Below are 10,073 nucleotides of genomic sequence, written 5' to 3' on the forward strand. Positions count from 1 at the left end.
TCAAGTTAATTTACTTTATATATTAGTATAAGTTAAGTATTAATATCTCAAAATACAAAATCACACTTGATACTTGCAATTGATGGTGATTTACCTTCTAGAATTGATTTGAAAAGGTGTGATAATCTCTACAGATTATGATCATGATTTCGGTCCTTGATTCATTGACTCATAATATCATAGTATAAATCCCTATTAATTATGTTAAAATGATAATTTCTTTTTTGACATAATTAAATGTAATAATATAATGTAAACACGTATTACATAGCTTTTTGTCATTGGTGATTAATGTTGGAGATCTGGGAAGAGACGTAAATAAAGAACCACTGATAATAAAGTTCATTGTAACCTCATATCATTTTAAAACCAAGCCAATAAGTAATAGTAACAATATAAGAAAAGTAACCTAATTAATGTCATTGGTGATTAATGTTGAAGATATAGGGAAGAGGAGTAATACAAAAAATCATGCTTATAATAAGGTTCATTGTGAGTCTATTTGTGACGTCTTATCATTCTAAAACCAATAAGTAATAACAATATTAGAAATTAACCTAAGATTACATGCAAAGTATCATAATACTCATATATGTACATATAAATATATAATAAGCCACGTTAATGTTTAAGGTACCACACTTGTACAGATCATATCAGTCAACCAAATAATTTGACGTTGATCTACATGTAAAAAAAAAACCAAAAAAGTAAAAATAAAATAAAAATGATTGGAATCTATAGAAATTATTCTCGTATATAATATTAGTATTCTTACACAGTGTATAATATCAATTGCGTTTGTAGTCCAACGGTTAGGATAATTGCCTTCCAAGCAATAGACCCGGGTTCGACTCCCGGCAAACGCATATTTTTTCAATTTAAATTTTGTCCCACTTTTCCTTCATCCTCTCATTTTATCCTAACACTAGTGTAGGTTTTTAAGGAGGACTAGGAGGTCAATTTTTTTGGTTTTTTTTTTCCCTTACCATTTTCCTTAGTAATTTTGTAAAATAGATGCTACATTTCCATCCCTAAACCCTACTCCTAATCGCATCCATCCTGTTTCATTTCCTTTTCTCTCTAGCTTTTGATCAACTGACTAAATAACTAAATAAAATAGACCCGGGTTCGACTCCCGGCAAACGCATATTTTTTCAATTTAAATTTTGTCCCACTTTTCCTTCATCCTCTCATTTTATCCTAACACTAGTGTAGGTTTTTAAGGAGGACTAGGAGGTCAATTTTTTTGGTTTTTTTTTTTCCCTTACCATTTTCCTTAGTAATTTTGTAAAATAGATGCTACATTTCCATCCCTAAACCCTACTCCTAATCGCATCCATCCTGTTTCATTTCCTTTTCTCTCTAGCTTTTGATCAACTGACTAAATAACTAAATAAAATAAAGTTTTGAAGCAATCACTAAGACAGTGTTTTCTTCACCGTAATATCACATATCTAATACGAAGTATTATTTTAACTAGAGTCCATGTCTTACATTATCTAAACTTATCTTATACAACTATTATAATATCTTACCTTGTACATATTATCTTATCTTAATGAAATAACTAAAAAGACGAGGAGAAATAGAGCCATATGTCCCCAAAAAAAACAAAAAAAAAAAGAGAAATAGAACCTAATTCACGACCTTAATATAACAGTATTGGTTGGGCCTGCTCACTTGTGTTAAAGAAGCAGCACAAAACAATGCCAAAAAGTAGGCCTTTTACATATTGCTGGACACAGCATGTTTACACCCAAGTAGACAGCTGCAAAAGAAGATGTTGGTCATTTTGATTGGACTCTTATGTCACATAATCCAGCGCATAAGTGGGTAGCATTAAAATTGGTCATGTAATTGTGTGGGACAAGTTGACATAGCAAATTATTCGAGATTATGATGTGTATCATGCTCTTGACATTGTTACGTGTATTTAAGATAATGATTGAATATTAATTTAGGTAAAAAAAAATAAAGTAATTATGGTTAATTGGTTATACAACACTAGTTAATTTTTGTCAATTTACATATAAATTTTTGAAGAATATTCAAATATACTCTCTTCTTGTCCAGGCATCTTCAAAAATATTTAACTAACACGTTCTCATTTATTTGAAAGTATGTTAACGGTTTATTTAATGTGTGTTCGCAGACCCAGACCCGTATATAGTAATATGATGGTAGTACCCCACGTTCTCTCTTAAGTTCCCAATAAGAGCGAGAGGATTAACTAAAAAAAAAGTATTATAAAAAAAAAAACCTCCTTAATGAGAAGTAGCAAGAAACTAGACATCTCTTTAATTGGAGAGGATCTCGATCGATAAATGCATAAAGACATAGTTTGGTCATGCAATCTTTTGTCATTCTAGTCGTCTCTTGTATAGCAACTAATACAATACCCCACTTTAAAAGGCAAAGATGCCAATACTCAATTCTATGGATTTTGTGCATATGCATTATTGGATGCACGAATATAGGTATAACAAGGAAGAAGATACATCCATTATCTAAATTCTATATATATTTATTATTATTATTTTTACTTTTTTCAACATATTGGTGCTGGTGTGCTAGTGCTTTTGTCAATTTCGGTATCGAATTTAATTTCTTACAATTATTAATAATTTTTACCTTATTTTATAAATATAAAATTGTACTTCCATGCCTCTTCCTACGACAACAAATCAAAAATACTAGAATAATGTAATATACTATATGGTCAACTATATGCATTATGAATGAATTTATTTATACAATTATTTGTAACAAAATAGAGGGTTTGAAATTCCTATCTTGAATTGCAATCTAAAAATTAGCTTTAAGAAAGAATTATCTTTTGCTAAGAGGCCGACAAGAGTGATTCTGATTCTAATTCTATTCTTCTCCCCTTTTCAACTTGCTTAATTAGATGCTGTTTTTTTTTTTTGCTCTTTCTCTATTTACCTATTGTAGTTCTTTAGCAATAGTCAATCTCTAATTAGGTTATTAATTTTAAATTTATTGAGAAAATTTAATTATACTTTTTACATATACTATGTAAAGTTAATAATTTAATCAAGTTAATTTAATGGCTAATTGTTGAGATTATTCAAGTTGACAATTTTTCGAGCATATATATAAAAGATATTAAGAGGGTAAGGTTTTAAATTTGAGAGTTTATGTAATTGGAATTTAATGAAGCCCAAGAGGCAATGTGTAGAGGATCCCATAATGAGCATCAAGATAATAGGTGAAAGGTACACCAAACTAAAGATTTATTACCCTTAAATTGGTTATTATTTATGTTGGCGTATCTATACTCTATATTAGAAAGTTATTACATTTTACAAAATTCGCATCTTAAATTCTCTACCTTGATAATGTCATGTAGCCAAGTAATCCACATGCCATGACGATAAACATGGCTTGGTTATTTCTTTGTCTGGTTTACTTAACCATATAAAATAAAAAAATAAAAAAATACGGAGTAATAAATAAAAAATTGGGTAGCACTTATGTATCTCATACCCAAAAATTCTTTAAATTTCAATTTATATAAGGAATACTATCTAGTAAGCAGTCCAAGAAGACTAAGCTTTATACTTAAATTACTAAGGAAACGAGATGATAATTTTAATTTTCCTTTGATTTTTTATTTTAAGAACACAAATATGAGAACATTGATATATGATGAGTACATTCTAAAATAAATAACGTGGCCATATATTAAGGAACACATAGAGTAATTTTATACGAAGTTAGACTTCGAATATAGTAACATGTTCTAGAACAAAGTTAATTAAATTAATTTCTAAACCATCATAGTCAATCCATCAAAGAAGATCAAGTAAGACAAAAAACCTTAAAAAAAATTAATTAAAAATTAGGAAAGCATCCAATAAAAAATTCAAAACCCAACAACTAGCAATCATCAAATGAATGACCAAGTCCCTAAAAATGAACAAATTCTATCTATCTATATTGCAATATTGGGGAATTTAGTTAAACATAATTAATCAAACTTCTCATCAAATCAGTATATAATATTTTCAGTATGATTCTTGACAAAGAAGCATTATAATCCGTAAACGTAGACATCAATCCCTTTCCGCAAAATTAAAGTAAAGGCAAGAATATTTCATGTACATGCAAAAAATTAAATAAAGAACATACTTTGTATTTTCTTATTTTCAATTAAGTCACTCACTTTGAATTTAAGTTGAATGGAATTTTAAAAATATTTGATTTTCTAAGTGTTTGATATACGTACGTGATTATCCAACAAAGGGTTATGGATAAAGAGGAATAGAATCCAATACAGTAATACACTTAGGTACTTGCATTACAATTTTTTTTTGGGGGGACTTTATAGATTATTCTTAGTATCTAGGCTTTCCTTGTGTAGAATTATACGGTTGCAATGAACCATCTTTAATTTTTTTTTTTATTTTTATAAGGATTTTTTTTATAAATAGCGAAGATTGGTGAAATTCCTACATGGCACCTTGGACCTAATATAGCTAGCCAAGTTGCCTTAATAGTCACTCGATCGTTTTTATTTTTTTTCCTTGTTTCTTCTAATCACTTACTGCAGATTCGAAACTCAAGAAAAGTAAATTATGTAAGAGAAAGTGATCTAATTGGAATGAAAAGGTAGATAAATGTGAGGTAAAAAAATAAGATGATAACACGTGTTTACCGAAATAGATATGGGTAAAAAAAAAAAAAAAAAAACTACACTTAAAATAGAAAGTGGAACTAATTAATAGACAATAATAAAAATTGAAGTAGAATACAAGAAGTAATAAATAGTAATAATAATATTGAAAGTATGAAGGACAAATAACAAAGTTGGTTATAAATCTTACACCGATAATAAGATAGGTGTATTAAAAAGGGAATGTTTGGGGTATATTTTCAAAGAGAGCATGTACCTAACACGAGTTTGAAACCTATATATTTGTACTAAAATCTACAATGCTTGATTGCACTCTGTTAGAATTAGAAACCGAGAATTTGCAAGTGTAATATACATTGTACATTTAGTGTTTATGCATAACCCTATTCCTTATGACTACGTATATCAAAATCCTTAAAAAAAAAAATACTATAACAATCAAGGAAAAGGAAAGGTATAGAAGGCCGATTGAAAAAGGAAATGAATAAGAAGAAATTAATTTCTCATACAACATTTTTTTAACGAATCACACACCATCCACTAGGTAATGCTTGTATCATGGTTACATGAAAATAAATCATGTACATTGAATGAATGAAGGCATATTCTAAGTAAGAAACGACTAATAGAAGAAAATGCATTAACATTAAACTTGTAATTCATGCACCAATATTATAAGGTTAGATTCTTCTAATTTATTATTATCTAAGTACGGCCTTTTCCACTATGAACAGATTAGCATCAAATCCTTTGATAATAATGCTTATTTCTTCAAAATTTATGCATTGAAATAAAGGAAATTTTTTTTTATTTTTTTTATTTAAAGGATGGTGTTGGTGAATCCTCAAAAATAGGCTTTTCATGAAAATCATTGCGGGGTGGACTTGCAAAGAATCTATTATGCACTTCAAGTGGGGGGAAAAGACTAACAATAAAGTTAAATTCTTACTATAACTTCATTTGGACATTTTTCTTCAACATTTCCTCTTTTTGAAATTTTCATTATATCTAATCTTTAATTTCGTTCCCCTTCATACTATCTCTATTTTCTATTAAATAATACGAGTATTTGATTTTACTAGGTAAAATTAACTATCTCAACCATTAGTCAAATATTTATCAGATTATAATATGAAAATATTATTTCTAGACTTATATTTGTTTCAAAATCAAACTATTTGGCCTTTTTATAGCTTAAATAATATTTTCATAAAAAAATGAATGAAATTGATCAACATAAGGATTAACAAAATACTATAATGGCTCTCTCTCTCTCTCTCTCTCTCTCTCCAAAAAAAAGATATAATTACAATTGTATCATTTGTATGAATAAATATGTGAAGTTATAACAACTGAAATGGCCTTTTATGTATCGACCAAGTTGTATAGATGTGACAAAACTTTTATAAAACAACCAAAAGTTGGAAAATGGTAGTACTATCGTATCTGTAAATTAGTTCACTTCATAAAGTTTTTATTACAAGTACCAAGACTATAGTGATTTTTAATTTGTAATTTTAATTTTGCCCCATATCCAAAAGAAGAACTACCCCCCAGATAAAGAGCAATAGTGAATATAGAGTTAGATATGGCAAAACCATCCTATACTCGATTAATTGATTGAAATTTTACCTAAAAATTTTGAAATGTACGTAACCTAATCTAAGTAGACATGCTAATAACATTTGTTAGCTGACTAGTCACGATTGACAATAGACTAAAATATAAAACACGCAAGTATAACTCAAAATGATTCGATGTCAATAACATGTCACTTCATCCAAAATCAGCTTGAAGCGTACTCTACTTCTGCACTTGATATTTGATTCTTAGGCCACATCTATACTAATATATTAAAAGACGTTACTAAGAAAGTCTACGTGCCACGTAGACCCTTTTACTTATGCCACATCACCTATTCAACCTCTCATTATGCCACATCACCACTCAATCAACCTTAATCATTATGGCACGTCACTATTACTCGGTTTATTTTAAAACATAAGGGTAAGAAGATTCGAACACCCAACCTCTTATAGAAAAGATGGTTATTTAACCAAATAAATCAATTAGCAACCATGTTGTGAATATGAAAATAAATGCATAAATAATTGCAATTCCGGTACAAAGCTCGGACCACACACTAGTTTATTTAAAAAACATGACATAACTAGATACTACAAAACACGTTACAAGATTTAAAAATAAACTTAAGCAAGGCAAAGAGTGATAACACAAAGGGCATGTGGCTCAAGTCAAGCCATGGTCACCCTTTTGATCAATGCAGGGCAAAATTTGACTAACCCTAGACACGAGGGCTTTGCCCCGCAACCAATTATCATCTATATATAAATAGCCAGCAATCTTACTAGTCATTACCTCCAATCTTATACTTCGTAGATAGTTAAGGAAAATGACACACAAGTAACACAACGTCACAATTTCACAAGGCTTTCTTTTGAACCAACTCTTTATAAAAGTAATATATTTCGTAATATGACAATTATGGTCTAGTGAAACGAAGGGAGTACACAAAGCCGGGTAGCACTCTGTAATGGTGAAGGTGGGTAGTGTATGGACGTTTAGGAGTAAAGGACAAAGAAGAGGAGACAAAAGGGATATTCAGTGAAGGATGATATTTGGATTAAGCAGAGAATATCTCAACGCGTGTCACGAGGATAATCTTTCTTTCTTTCACTTTCTTTTTTATCATTCGTTCATTCACAACTAACCATGTAGTAGTAGTAGTACCATGCATATTATAGAAGAAAGAGGAGAGAGAAAGAATCTAGAGAATGAAAAAGGAAGATGTTGGAGGCTTGTACTAGAAGTCTGATTTTTCTGAAAGCGACAAACCTTCTCTTTCATTATTGCCACTCTTTCTCTTTCTCTTTCTCTCTTCTTCTGCTGTTAAAAGATATTCGATTCTTTCTTTCATTTTTTTTTTTCCTTTCTTTTTTCACCTCTATATGTAATCTTACCTTTTTCACTATCCCAAACCCATGCACCACCCTTCCCCTCCTTTTACTAACTTTCATGACTAACCCCACTTCTATTCTCCCTCCCCCTTATTTGCAACTAATGCCCTGTTCTTTTAGGCAGAACAGAGTAAATCAGATGTCAGCAGAGCACAACAATGCAACTTATTTATACTAAGCAAAGCAGAGCAGATTTTAGCAGACCACAACAGCTCAAAAGAACAGGACCTAATTCAATCTTCCTATCTAAAGGTGTTATGTGACATGCAACTAATTATTAACATAACACGAACTCTAATAATAGGCTCACTCGATTTACATGTGGCTCAATAACACGTCGTGTATGTGAGTTATTAATTATCTTCTAACATAAAAACGAGACATTCATAATTAGGGTATACTAGATATACTTGAACTCTTAATTAACCTCTTCATTAAATAATGAGCAGGGTACATTTATAATTTCGCATACAAATGTTGTCTAAGAAAATCCTATGCACATCACAAGTAAAAAAGAAAATGGGTTGAGATTTTATTTGAATTGATTGATTACTTTCTTATAAATATAATCATGTTTTTTTCAACCTTTGTGAAAAAAACAAAGAGAGCAATATAATGGATTAAAAAGCTAAAAAAAGGTAGAAAAGGAAGAAGGTAAAGAAACATAATAGATGACTACTTCAGGTGGCTTGTACATGAATTTTCCTAAGCATAAAACAAATTTCCAGAAAGAAGCAGAAAGGGTGCATAGTTGACTGTGTAAGTGGGCTAACTTCAAATCTTCTTGAGATTCAACACATAATATGAGCATTCCTTCATAAAATGTATGGTCCCTAAAGATGAAAGAAGAAAGATATAAATAAAATAAAATACCATACCTAGATCCAGAATGTTCATCAATTACTATACTCAAATCTTTTCCTTCAAAAAAAACAATAATAAAAAAAAATATGCTCATTAATCTTTAAACTCCATTGTCAATTAACTACTAATAACAATTATACAGTAATATCATAGCCACATCAAGGTGGAAATCGAGAGTTAGAGGCCTTCATTCAGTCCGAACCTAGGTGTGTTACAGTCCTTATAGAACCTAGGTGTGCCTTCATTCATTAATTTGTTAGGCCATGTTTTGTTTACCTTATAGCTACTTATAATAATTTTGAATAAGGCCGGGTAGACATGTTTAGGCAAGTAAGTTTAGATAAGTAAAAATCAAGAGCGTTATTATGAACAAAAATTAGCCATATGTTTAGAGAGAATCAACTTACCTTCCCACCCACTTCACTAAAGGTTTAAGTAGCAGAAGAAGATTCCCAAAACCCTCTTTTTTTCAATCTTTTGGGCTGTTTTTCCCTCCAATCTCTCTTTTTATTTAAGCTTTGTGTCCTTAATTTACAGTCGCAGAATTTTGGAACTAAGATATTCCTTCCTTACATCAAATGAAATATTTTATTCCTCTTTATATAAACAAAATAAAATAAAAATGAACGTCTCAAGTAGATTTTATATTCTCACTCTTTCTCAAATGTTGAATAATTATTTACTTTTTGAAACCAAAAAAGAAAGTTGAATGGTTGATAGATACTCGACATTAAGTATTATTTTACTTTTTTTACATGATATTAGTTAATCATTAAATTATTTAAACAGATGAAAATAGTATATGCTCTTTTAAAGCACATTTATATTTAATTTTTTTAATAAAATTTCATCTTCAAAAAATAAAAATAATAAAGATAGAATCATATAATTCATATCCATAATTCCATATAATAAGAGAGAATAATTTGTTCTGGATGTCTGACATCTGCCCTTAATTATTCTATTTTTATTTTCTTAAAAATGAAATTTAGATTTTTGGGTTTGCTGTGATTTTTTAAGCAAGTTACTTTTGGTTGGGAATTTAACATATGATCTGTAAATCATGACCATCGAATCCATCTCATCTTTAACTTTGCTTTTAAGTGAGCCCTAAACCTCTAAGTAATACGATCTTTACCTAAATGAATATATTTAAATAAAAGTTTAGAAAAAGTTTTATTCTGGATGGTTTTGATTCTCTTAAAAAATAATATAGTTTTGTTAAAAAGCTTCAAAATTTACTTGGATACCTATTTGATCCATGTTCTTGTAAAATAGGTGCAGTAAAACAAAATATAAATGTGTGGATTCTACAAAAATTTGTTTATTCAAAGTTCCAACTGTTTACAATAATTTGCATTTTCACAAACAGACATTGCACCATTTTAAATGCCCTAAGTTATAAATAAAATAGAATGAACGATACCATGTACGAAACGACAAATTATTAAGAAATATAAGAGCACATAATGTCCTAACACCGCAAAAAATGCGGGACACATGTAACGTATATGTGCCGGTGAAAGTACATATGTAATCTCTTAGTATTTTCAATTGTGCTTTATAAGCGT

At 29.5% G+C, this 10,073-nt stretch overlaps 1 non-coding gene across 1 annotated transcript; it reads left to right on the plus strand.

The window, feature by feature from the left end:
• The first annotated feature begins 797 nt into the window (after nucleotides 1-797).
• TRNAG-UCC lies at nucleotides 798-869 on the plus strand. Its single transcript has one exon. It is a non-coding gene; the product is annotated as a tRNA-Gly (tRNA).
• The last annotated feature ends 9,204 nt before the right edge of the window (nucleotides 870-10,073 follow it).

The sequence above is a fragment of the Chenopodium quinoa genome, unplaced genomic scaffold (genome assembly GCF_001683475.1).
Source record: "Chenopodium quinoa cultivar QQ74 unplaced genomic scaffold, ASM168347v1, whole genome shotgun sequence".
In the NCBI taxonomy this organism is placed as follows: Eukaryota; Viridiplantae; Streptophyta; class Magnoliopsida; order Caryophyllales; family Amaranthaceae; genus Chenopodium; species Chenopodium quinoa.